Source organism: Solea solea, chromosome 4, assembly GCF_958295425.1.
Source record: "Solea solea chromosome 4, fSolSol10.1, whole genome shotgun sequence".
Lineage (NCBI taxonomy): Eukaryota > Metazoa > Chordata > Actinopteri > Pleuronectiformes > Soleidae > Solea > Solea solea.
The window spans coordinates 24739998-24751995 of record NC_081137.1 but is presented as its reverse complement, the minus strand read 5'-3'; the positions used below and the strand labels follow the sequence as shown (position 1 = coordinate 24751995).

The window sequence follows — 11998 nt, the reverse complement described above, 5'->3', positions numbered from 1 at the left end:
TTATAAGAACTGGATCTAGTCCCGCCCCCTCCGCCTTGAAGACAAATGTGTCATGGTGGCCACTCGTGGTACTGCAACAAAAAATACTCATGGTCCAAAAAGCAATTTTCCCATTGAGCACAATAGTAAAAGAGACGCCTGTAAAAGTGTCCACAGGACACCTCGAGACATGGACACAGGCATGTATAGATCTTTATATTCTATATTTTTAATTCATGAAGTTTCATATTTGTAAAACCGTCCTAAAGGCCATAAAAGACAAGAAAAATCTTATTTCCCAGAGTGACGTCACAGCTGTGTACGCACACAGCAAAGCTTGAAAACTTTCTGAGAAATGTGAATAAATGAAGGCAATGTGGGGATTTCCTTTACATTTTTAAAAATATTACGACAAAGCAGGTTTTAGTTATTTATTCGTCGCTCATTAGCATTTATCTTCAAACTTATTATCGATATATTAACGAGCTCCTGTGTGGATTCATGATTCATGCTTTTATAACTCAATTCAAGAATGGAGTTATAAAACTACTTTGAACACGTTATTGTTCTGCAGGTTTATTCATTGATCATTACATTAATATAATAGCAATGTAAGAATGATATTAATATTATTATTATTACTATAATAATAATAATGATTGTGAGCTCTATATTATTTTATATTTCTACTTTTTTACCATTATGTTGACAAAAGCTAGCCCGCGGTAGGGCACAAATGCTAACAGGATATGAGAAAAATAAGTTTGTCTATCATACACGTCTGGAACAACAATAGAGTACTAGACAATATACTCAAGTAAAACTTCTAAGCGTGTCTTTATACGGGAACCGCATCAGTCGATACGGTCACAGATGATGAGCACGGCATTTGATCAGCAGAGGCCATCGTAGCTCTCAGGGGAGGGAGCATTTCAGCCTCTCCTCTAGATGTCACTAGAAACTACAAACTTTCTCTTTAAGTGATTGGCGTCAGCTCTTTAAATCAGCTTCGGGGTGAGTTCTTGTTGAAGTTGTCACTTTGGCTCAGGAGATGAAGAGACAAACAAAACCACAACAAGGAAAAACAAGAGGCAGATGAGACTCCAAAACACAAGGTGGTACTTTATTCACTTTCTATTTTATGACATTTGGTCATATTTATCACTTTAAATGTGTTTTTTTTTTTTGTGCTATTGCCGGCTCCTTTAAAGGTGACTTAGAATGCTTGTATCACACATATATGTTAGTTATGGAGGTCTACTTACATATATTAACTAACTCTCGTCAGCCGCGCTGTTTCAGACCAAAACCACATCCCCAGATGGACTGGACTGTGTTGTGATTGGCCAGCCAACGAGAGCTTTCCTACTGTACTGTGATTGGCCAGGTACCTGGAAGTGACGTAATAGATAGGCCAGCTCTCAGATACACAGCTCCCCCTCTGGCACGGTGGATGCTCTGCATCTCAGATGCTACAACGAGAGTAGTTCTTCTTCTTCTGCGGTTGAATGTACGCAACCGGATGTGCCCGGACTAGTGCCCGCACCAGGAGGCGCTACGGTGGTGAGAGGAGTGGTGAGGATTTTTGATGACGACATCAAATTAAGGAAGTGCCGATCCGCTTCACAGAGCCCAGGAAAACAATACAACACTATTTTCTGAGCAGTGGCTGAACTGTTTGTTCTGAAGCTTTAGGGATTCATAAACGAGGTAATGACGCAGATACACACACAAACGCAGCGTTAATTGGAGCTTCCGGTCTATGTGGGCTTTAATTTTTTTTTTCTTATTGGGCCTCACATGCTCTAGGTCCGCACCTGGTGGATGTAGCAGGACGAGGAGCAACAGTAACCAGAACTTGAAAATCCTGTGGCAGAATTTTGATCAGAGGGGAGAGAGAGGGAGAGAGAAAGAGAGAGAGAGACTGACTCTTGCAGATGGTTGTACAAGCCCCTCCCCCTTCCAAACACCATTTTCTAACTGTCCAAAACTGATGAAAAACAGAGAAAGCAGGTGATTTTAAGAAACACTGCAAGTCATATGAAAATGAAAACAACACACAGGGTTAGACGACAACCAATGTTTCTATAAAAACGTAAGAAAGTACAAAACTTAAACTGCGATTGTTTAAAAATCGTAATATGTATAAAGACTTTGATTTAGTTGAAAAAAGTATCAAGTCTTGTGACCTGTTTAAAGTTTCAACCACGTCTCTGCGTTAAAGTACGACGACACTGTGACGCCCCAAAGTGGGCTGGTTGAGACCGTTTTTTTGACTGTTTCCCATCCGTGTGTGTTCCCGATCAAACCGCACGTTTTGATATAGGATGTGTGGGTTTTTTCTCAAAACTATCATTATTATTATTATTATTATTATTATAATAATATAGATGCTTGCTTTGCATTGCTAAGCAGTCACACTAATAACAATAATAACCTCGAATGACGTCTTCATTTAACTTCCACAAACTGGTCTCACATTGAATAACCAGTCTGGACTGAAGTCAAGTCGTTGCCATGGAAATATTGTTGACATCTTTTCTTTTACCTTTTTCTTTGACAACCAGTTTCCGACAGGACTGAGCTGATCATGTTAAAAGTGATGTCACAGCATCGTGGCCACAGAAAAACCTTGTCCCAGATCTGCTGAAGCTGCGTCACGGAGCAGGACCTGGACTGAAGATCCTCTTCATGAAGATTACCACCACTTCCACCTGTTGAGAGAAGACGACAGAGGAGAAGAGTCAGAGTCACAGCAGTGAGTCAGTGAAGCGGCAGAGACTTCGGCTTCATGTTCACGTGTTACATTTATCACTTTACATTCACTCATTTACCAAACACTATTTGTTTAGATGATTAGATCATAATAACGGTGAGGAAGCATCAGTTCTTCAGTAGGATTACAGTCGGGTGTTTGATTCACCAATAAGACTGAACAGTGGATGAGCAACAGCCAGACTCAAGGTGAGGTTGTGGAAGACATTTTCATGTCACAGATGAAACAACTATGGTCGTTCAACGACATCAGCAAAGTCTCTGCCCGGCAAAGACTGAGGTTTCAACATGAGCCATTCAAGATCTTAGGAAGAAGCACAAAGCTTGAGAGCTGAATAGTGGACACTGACTCTAACACTCTACTGACCTCAGAGTGTCCAGTCTGTAGTCTGGACTCTGCACAAGATCAGACAGAGGCTTCACTCCTGAATCCTGCAGCTGGTTCTTACTCAAGTCCAGTTCTCTCAGATGGGAGGAGCTGAACTTCAGAGCTGAGGCCAGAGAAGAACAGCTGATCTCTGACAATCTGCAGCGACTCAAACTGAATAAAGAGTAAAACATGAGACTTTAGACACAACGACTGTGTGTGTGTGCATGTGTGTACCAAATGAGTTTAATGTTAATAAAACGAAAGTTTAAAAAACAACAGCAGCTTTAGTCAGTGAACTCACCTCAGAGTCTCCAGTCCACAATGTGGACTCTCCAGTCCAGAACACAGCAGCTTCACTCCTGAATCCTGCAGATCCTGGTTCTCACTCAGGTCCAGTTCTCTAAGGTGGGAGGAGCTGGACTTCAGAACTGAGGCCAGAGAAGAACAGCTGATCTCTGACAAACTGCAGTCACTCAACCTGAATAAAGAATAAAACATGAGACTTTAGACAACGACTGTGTGTGTGTGTGAGTGTGTGTGTGTGTGTTGCCTGGTGGGACAGGGACCCAAAAAGCCTGAATGATATTAGGATTGCTGGTTTTATTTTCTAACTCAGCAGCATTGACAGCAGCATCTTAACCCGGAAGCAACGCCGCAAGATGCAGGTAAGTTATCGATCCAACACACACCAATTATCTCTCCTCTGGAAAGTTCAGTTGGCCACCCTGAACGCCAGGCTCCTAACCCGTGTGGCCTTTGTGTCCCAGTGCCAGGATACCGGACTAATCACGGCGTGGCCGCTGTCCTTTTTAAATAAAGTCACCTGCGACACACTTGGATTGTCTATGAGTCTCACGGTGCGCCGTGGTAACGGGCAGCTGCACCATTACAGTGTGTTTCATTCATTCATCAGTGATCAAATCAGTTTAATGTTAATAAAACTAAAGGTTTAAAAAAACAACAGCAGCTTCAGTCAGTGAACTCACCTCAGAGTCTCCAGTCCACAATGTGGACTCTCCAATCCAGAACACAGCAGCTTCACTCCTGAATCCTTCAGATTGTTCTCACCCAGGTCCAGTTCTCTCAGGTGGGAGGAGCTGGACTTCAGAACTGAGACCAGAGAAGAACAGCTGATCTCTGACAAACTGCAGTGACTCAACCTGAATAAAGAATAAAACATGAGACTTTAGACAACGAATGCGTGTGTGTGTGTGTGTGTATGTGTGTGTGTGTGTGTGTGTGAGAGAGAGTGAATCAAATGAGCTTAATGTTATTGAAATGAAAGTTTAAAAAAACAACAGCAGCTTCAGTCAGTGAACTAACTTCATAGTCTCCAGTCCACAATGTGGACTCTCCAGTCCAGAACACAGCAGCTTCACTCCTGAATCCTGCAGATCCTGGTTCCAGCTCAGGTTCAGTTCTCTCAGGTGGGAGGAGTTGGACTTCAGAACTGAGGCCAGAGAAGAACAGCTGATCTCTGACAATCTGCAGTCACTCAACCTGAATAAAGAATAAAACATGAGACTTTAGACAACGACTGTGTGTGTGTGTGTGTGTGTTTCATTCACTCATCAGTGAATCAAATGAGTTTAATGTAGACTTTGGCAATATCCAAAATTAAATATCTAGATATTGTGCCACTGAAATATCGCAGTATTTGATTATTTGATGACATAAATAAAAAGTGTAATTTTGAATAATGTTTTTACGACTGTATGAAACATAACCATAGCTTTAAAAAGGTAGCAGGTTACAGCAGTGGTGCATTCATTCTTTTATACAAATGCTCCTAGTATTGTGGGCTGTTGATCGATGCTTGCGGTGCTGCTGGAAGTTTCCTTCCGAGCTCATGTTGTGGAGTCGAGTCGAGCAAACTGTGCAGGATGATGGATCTGAGGTGAGAGCGCAGGTTTGTGATGCTACTGACAAAATGACCAGCTTGCATTTTTTGGTCGGTCATCATTTCGCTGTATCAAGCGCTTTTCCATCAGCCCAACAAATCCACTCCCACCAGATTTTATTCTCAAAAGAAAATCCTGAAAATGCACGGTGGCCATTCAATATTAGATATCGTAAAAAATATCAAATCTGATGGCAAATGTTGTGAAATACGATAATATCAATTATCGTGATATACGATAATATTAAATATTGTGAAATATGATAATATCAAGTATTGTGATATACGATAAAATTAAATATCATGAAATACAATATCAAGTATCGTGATATACGATCATATTAAATATCCTGAAATATGATAATATCAAGTATCGTGATATATGATAATATTAAATATCATGAAATATGATAATATCAAGTATCGTGATAGACGATAATATATCCTGAAATATGATAATATCAAGTATCGTGATATACGATAATATTAAATATCATGAAATATGATAATATCAAGTATCGTGATATACGATAATATTAAATATCGGCCCAAGACTAGTTTAAAAAAAAAAACAACAGCAGCTTCAGTCAGTGAACTCACTTCAGAGTCTCCAGTCCACAATGTGGACTCTCCAGTCCAGAACACAGCAGCTTCACTCCTGAATCCTGCAGATTGTTCTGACCCAGGTCCAGTTCTCTCAGGTGGGAGGAGCTGGACTTCAGAACTGAGACCAGAGAAGAACAGCTGATCTCTGACAATCTGCAGAGACCCAACCTGAATAAAGAATAAAACATGAGACTTTACACAACGACTGTGTGTGTGTGTGTGTGAATCAAATGAGTTTAATGTTAATAAAAATTAAAGTTTAAAAAAACAACAACAGCAGCTTCAGTCAGTGGACTCACCTCAGAGTCTCCAGTCCACAATGTGGACTCTCCAGTCCAGAACACAGCAGCTTCACTCCTGAATCCTGCAGATCCTTGTTGCAGCTCAGGTCCAGTTCTCTCAGGTGGGAGAGGTTGGACTTCAGAACTGAGGCCAGAGAAGAACAGCTGACCTCGGAAAAACTGCAGCGACTAAACCTGAATAAAGAATAAAAGACGAGAAGTTGCTGCTTGAAACCAGTTGGTGTTTGATCACTGACTTCACACTGAATCTCAGTTCACAATAATCCAGTCTGTGATTATAGAAACATATCAAAGGTGAAAACCAACACACATGAGAAGACATGTTGACATTTTTATCAACATCTTCTATTGTGCTTGACATGAAACATCTTTCATGTTCTACATGAACATGGAGTCACAGTGAGGTGTCCATCATGTCCACAGTCTGAGTGTGTGGAACACACTTGGGACCTGGACTCATGTCAAACTCGTCAAAGTCTAATCAGGTTCAGGTGAAACCAAAAAGACAAGTGTTTTCATTGAGTTCAAAGCAAGAATCCCAAGCAGCTGATAAATCTGCACTTTCATCATTTAAAACATGTGCAGAAAAACAACACAGCTGACTCAAAGTGAGAAGAATGAGAAGAATCTTTGATAAACCAAACAATGAATCATCACTGATTGATGAACTTACTCAGCCTTCCTGCAGTTCCTTAGAGCTGGAATCAGTCGGACTTTTCCCTCATCTGATGATGTTCTGTAGTTGTTCACGTCCAACTCATCCAGAACCTCCTCAGATATCTGCAGTATGTAGGCCAGAGCTGAGCAGTGGATCTCAGAGAGTTCCTGTTCTCTGTTCTCTGACTTCATGAACTCTTGGATCTCGTGATGCACTGATTGGTCGTTCATCTCTGTCAGACAGTGGAAGATGTTGATGCTTCTGTCAGGTGAGATGTTGTAAGCGTTCATCTTCTTCAGGTTCTCGATGACTCTCTGGATGATTTTTGGACTGTTCTGAGTCTGACCCAGCAGACCTCCTAAGAGTCTCTGGTTGGACTTCAGACAGAGTCCATGAAGGAAGCGAACAAACAGGTCCAGGTGACCATTTTCACTTTGAAGTGATTTCTTCATGACTGCTTGCAGGAACACATCCATAGAAGTGTAACCACCACCACCTTTTTTTCGGAAGAAGTCCTGCAGTACCTCTGTCTTCCTGTTGGTGAAACAGTGGAACATGTAAACTGCAGCCAGAAACTCCTGAACACTCAGATGAACAAAGCAGTAGACTGTTCTCTGGAAGATCACACTCTCGCTTTTGAAGATCTCTGTACAAACTCCTGAGTACACCGAAGCCTCGGTCACATCAAGACCACACCGGTCCAGGTCTTCTTGGTAGAACATGATGTCTCCTTTCTGCAGATGTTCAAAGGCCAGCCTCCCCAGCTTCAGAAGAACGTCCCTGTCAGTCTCCATCAGCTCCTGTGGACTCGTCTCACGTCCTTTATCGTACTTGTTCTTCTTCCTCTTTGTCTGAACCAGCAGGAAGTGTGAGTACAGGTCTGTCAGGGTCTTGGGCAGCTCTCCTCTCTGCTCTGTGGTCAACATGTAATCCAGAACTGTAGCACTGATCCAGCAGAAGACTGGGATTTGACACATGATGTGGAGGCTCCTGGACGTCTTGATGTGTGAGATGATCCTGCTGGACAGATCTTCATCTCTGGATCTCTTCCTGAAGTACTCGTCCTTCTGGTCGTCAGTGAAGCCTCGTACTTCTGTTACCCTGTCAACACATGTAGGAGGGATCTGATTGGCCGCCGCAGGTCGAGAAGTTATCCAGACGAGAGCCGAGGGAAGCAGATTCCCCTGGATGAGGTTGGTCAGCAGCATGTTTACTGATGACCTGTGTGTGACGTCAGAAACCAGCGTCCTGCTGCTGAAGTTCAGTGAGAGTCTGCTTTCATCCAGGCCGTCAAAGATGAACAAAGGTTTACAGACAGCGAGCTCCTCTGCTCTGACCTTCTCTAATGTTGGATGGAAAACATGGAGCAGCGTGAGAAGACTGTGCTGCTGATCTCTGATCAGGTTCAGCTCCCTGAATGAAAGCAGAATCAGCAGATTCACATCCTGGTTTTCCAAACCCTGGGCCCAGTCCAGAGTGAACTTCTGCACCGAGAAGGTTTTTCCAACACCAGCGACGCCGTTGGTCAGGACGACTCTGATGCTCCCCTGGTGGTCAGGTAAGGCTTTAAAAATGTCACAGCACTTTATGGGAGTGTCCTGGACCGTCTTCTTCTTGGAGGTCGTCTCCAGCTGCATCACCTCATGTTGAGTATTGACCTCTTCACTCTGTCCCTCTGTGATGTAGAGCTCAGTGAAGATCCTGTTCAGGAGGGTTCTACTTCCTCTTCCATCAGTTCCTTCAGTCACATGTTCAAATCTCCTCCTCAGACTGATCTTATGTTCATCTAGAACCTCCTGCAGACCAACATCTGCTGAAAGACAAGAGACAAAGAAAGAATCTGAGCAGCTGAAGATTATTTTCATCAGCCACAGAAAAAAATGTCATCTTTTTTTTTTTTTTTTTTAAGTCTGCTAGTGCTGATGGGAACTGCTCTCCTTATGAGTCTTACTTTGTACACTGATGGTCTGTGGTCCACATCCTGTCCTGGGTCTCTGTCCACACAGGGGACAGCAGGAGTCTCCTGGTGGACCAGACTGGTCCCAGTATGAGGAGATGCAGTGTCTGCAGAACCGATGACCACAGCTGGTGGAGATTGGATCCTTCAGGACGTCCTGACACAGAGGACAGCAGGACGTGTGCTCGTCCACAGAAATGGCAACTTATGTCTGTGAAGACATTTCTTTATTATTAACATGGTGGACAGGTGTGTGGCTGAGATGGACAGTGAATGAAATGGTTTTGTAAGATAATTTGTTAATATAATAAAGAATAAATTCCACTAAACCATGCCTTTTTTGACCCCATATTGTCCCTTAAACAGCATTGATCTGTGTGTGTGTGTGTGTGTTTGTGGATCTAAATCTGTTCAATCTAAGTTCATACTCTTTCCACTTCAGACTTACACTTTAATAAGCAGCTATTATCATAAATGAAGTGATAGAATTAATTAATGCACGTTCCTGCCCCTCGTGGAAGGTGCGGTAAGTTTGATCACTTCTCAGTGTGAGAAATAGAGATAGATAGATAGATAGATAGATAGATAGATAGATACTTTATTCATCTCACAGAGAAATTCACAGTTCAGCAGCTCCAGAATATGTTACAAGATAGAAACATAAGAGGCATGCAAGTCTATGTACAGTCTAAATATAAACTGAAACATATGTAGAAAAAAGAAAAAAGAAAAAAAAATATAAAAAATATAAAGACGTTAAAAAGAAGGAGATGAAATATGATGTGATACCACGAGTGCACTTGTTATTTCCACGCTTAGATGCTGGTGGTGGCTGATATCCGCTGCTCTTATTCTACGCTGATAATAAAGAGTATGAGTGGGAAGCGGTGGCTACCTGAAGCGGCTAACTCGTGTCTCATCCCGTTTATTGATGTTTTGTTATTGATTTTATGAACAGTTCAGGCGACCCCCGGACACTCGGTTACACTGGCATGATAAGATCACAGTAGCCACGCACATTACACGTTAAAGCAAGGAAATCGGCACAATCTAACAGGTTTGTAGCAGCTCTCTTACTTTGTGTCTGAGGCTCCAGGTCCATTACTGAAGTTCAGAGGTTCAAGTCTAGACTCGTTACTCTTCACTGAAAGACAGCTGGGTCCTGGAGACTCTGCTGTGTCCTCGTCTTCCTCCACACGACCACTCATCTTCTGGACTTCAATCAGTCTGAGAGAGAGAGAGAGAGAGAGACTGTGAGATCACACACACTAACAGTAAATGATCATCATTTCATCAGATTCTGAAGAAGAAACACACCCCTGAGTGCCCACCACAACCACAAATTAAAAAATTACTTGCTTTCAGAGCTGCTCTGAAGTTTGGACGTTTCCCTGAGAAAACAGTAACATGAGAATATTGTTGTTCTTGTGTGTGTGTCTTTGTGAGGACACAGATTTGGTTGTGAACCTACACTTTTATGAATCTTACTCATCCACAGGACAAACTGTCTCTTACTTTGTCTCTGAGGCTCCAGGTTCATGACTGAAGAATAGAGGTGGTTCCATAGACTCATGACTCTTCACAGACAGACAGCTGGGTTCTGGAGACTCTGCTCTCCGTCTCTGGTTCTGACCTCTGCAAACACAAACAGGGTTTTATATATTTTAAGGTTAGCCGGTTGACACGATGCTTTCATGTTTGTTTCGTGAAGATGAATCAAAGTGATGGACCTTCAGTCTGTGTTGGGACCAAGATTATTATAGTTAACAACACAAACAACAAAATAAGGAAAAAATTGTGTTTACAAAACTAACTCAAATTGGAGTGAAAATATGCTGCGTTTGTCTTTGTAAATTCATTTATTTATTTATTTTATGTTTCCCAGAGTAATGATGGTGATAGTTAGGGAAAATCAACAGTTTCTATAACTAAACCAAGTTGACTTTGTGCTGCAGTGGGAATGTAGAGAAACAACATTTTCTCTGTTCTAGTCTGTTACACTTCACACAACATGAACTGAGCCACAGCCACATATGATCACACTGATACGACTGAAGAACCAGGAAGCGTTTGTCTCTGTTACAGGTTTGTAGCAGCTCTCTTACTCTGTGTCTGAGGCTCCAGGTCTATTACTGAAGTCCAGAGGTTCAAGTCTAGACTCGTTACCTACACTCTTATGAATCTTACTCATTCACAGGACAAACTGTCTCTTACTTTGTCTCTGAGGCTCCAGGTTCATGACTGAAGAATAGAGGTGGTTCCATAGACTCATGACTCTTCACAGAAAGACAGCTGGGTCCTGGAGACCCTGCTGTGTCCTCCTCTTCCTCCACACGACCACTCATCTTCTGGACTTCATTCAGTCTGAGTGAGAGAGAGAGAGAGAGAGAGAGAGAGAGAGAGGGAGAGAGAGAGAGAGAGGGAGAGAGAGAGAGAGAGACTGTGAGCTCACACTCACCACAATTTGAAGCTTTTATCATATAATCAAATATCATCATCATAATCACATGCACACTCACCTTTTTTGTCGTTCTGCTTCACAGGTCAAATAGAATCTAAACAAAAGACACAGAAGAGTTGAACTTTTACTGCTCCTCCCTCTGTATTTACTGATAATACGGAGTTAGATTAGAGTTTTCATTTTTATTTTACAGAACATACAACAAATGTCATGTGTACTCATGTGGACTGGACTTATAGCACATTAAGTACTCACGTTCACATCAGAGCATATAACTCTACTCTACATACCATAATATGTCACCAATAAACCACACACTCCTGCCAATGCCATTTTAATCAAGTTTAAGAAAGATGTTAGTGATGTAATTAAAGATGTTAATAGTCTTACTCCTTCACATCTGTCTGACTTGCTTTGACCCTTTAAGCCTTCTAGAACCCTTACGTCCTCTGGTTCTGGTTCTGGTTTGTGGAACAGCCTCCCTGAAGACCTGAGGGCGGCACAGAACGTTCATATATTCCAAAGTAAAGTCCAGATGTGCCTTTTCAGTCTTGCCTTTGATGAGAAGCTCTCCTGTCAGAGAGTTCAGCGCTGAGACCGAAAAACTTCGCTCTCATCTTCGACCTGTGACGCTTCTGGGTTTATTTCCGGGTTGTGCGGCCCATAATGCCTCTCGGCGACATGAACGAGCCGTCCGCGTTCTCTATTTACTCGGCGCGTCCACGAACAGCCAAAGGCATGATGGGAGTAAAAGAGTGACAGCTGCTGTCGTGTTTACTGTCATATTTAAGCATTTAACATCAAATGTGTTATTTTTACAATGTTATATTTAGTATTTTTAAAAATGTAAAATAAAAAGTCCTCATTGCCTTCATTTATTCACATTTCTCATAACGTTTTACTATCGTACGGTACCTTGACAGTAGCACCGTTCCCGAGACGCCAAACGACCGCGCAATGGGAAGATTAGCTTATTACTTCAGTTGCAGT

The 11998-nt window shown here is 42.1% G+C and overlaps 1 pseudogene; it reads right to left on the bottom strand.

Annotated features, from left to right (window-relative positions):
* Nucleotides 1-86: 86 nt before the first annotated feature.
* On the bottom strand, nucleotides 87-11955 carry LOC131458836 (NACHT, LRR and PYD domains-containing protein 12-like; annotated as a pseudogene).
* Nucleotides 11956-11998: the final 43 nt, after the last annotated feature.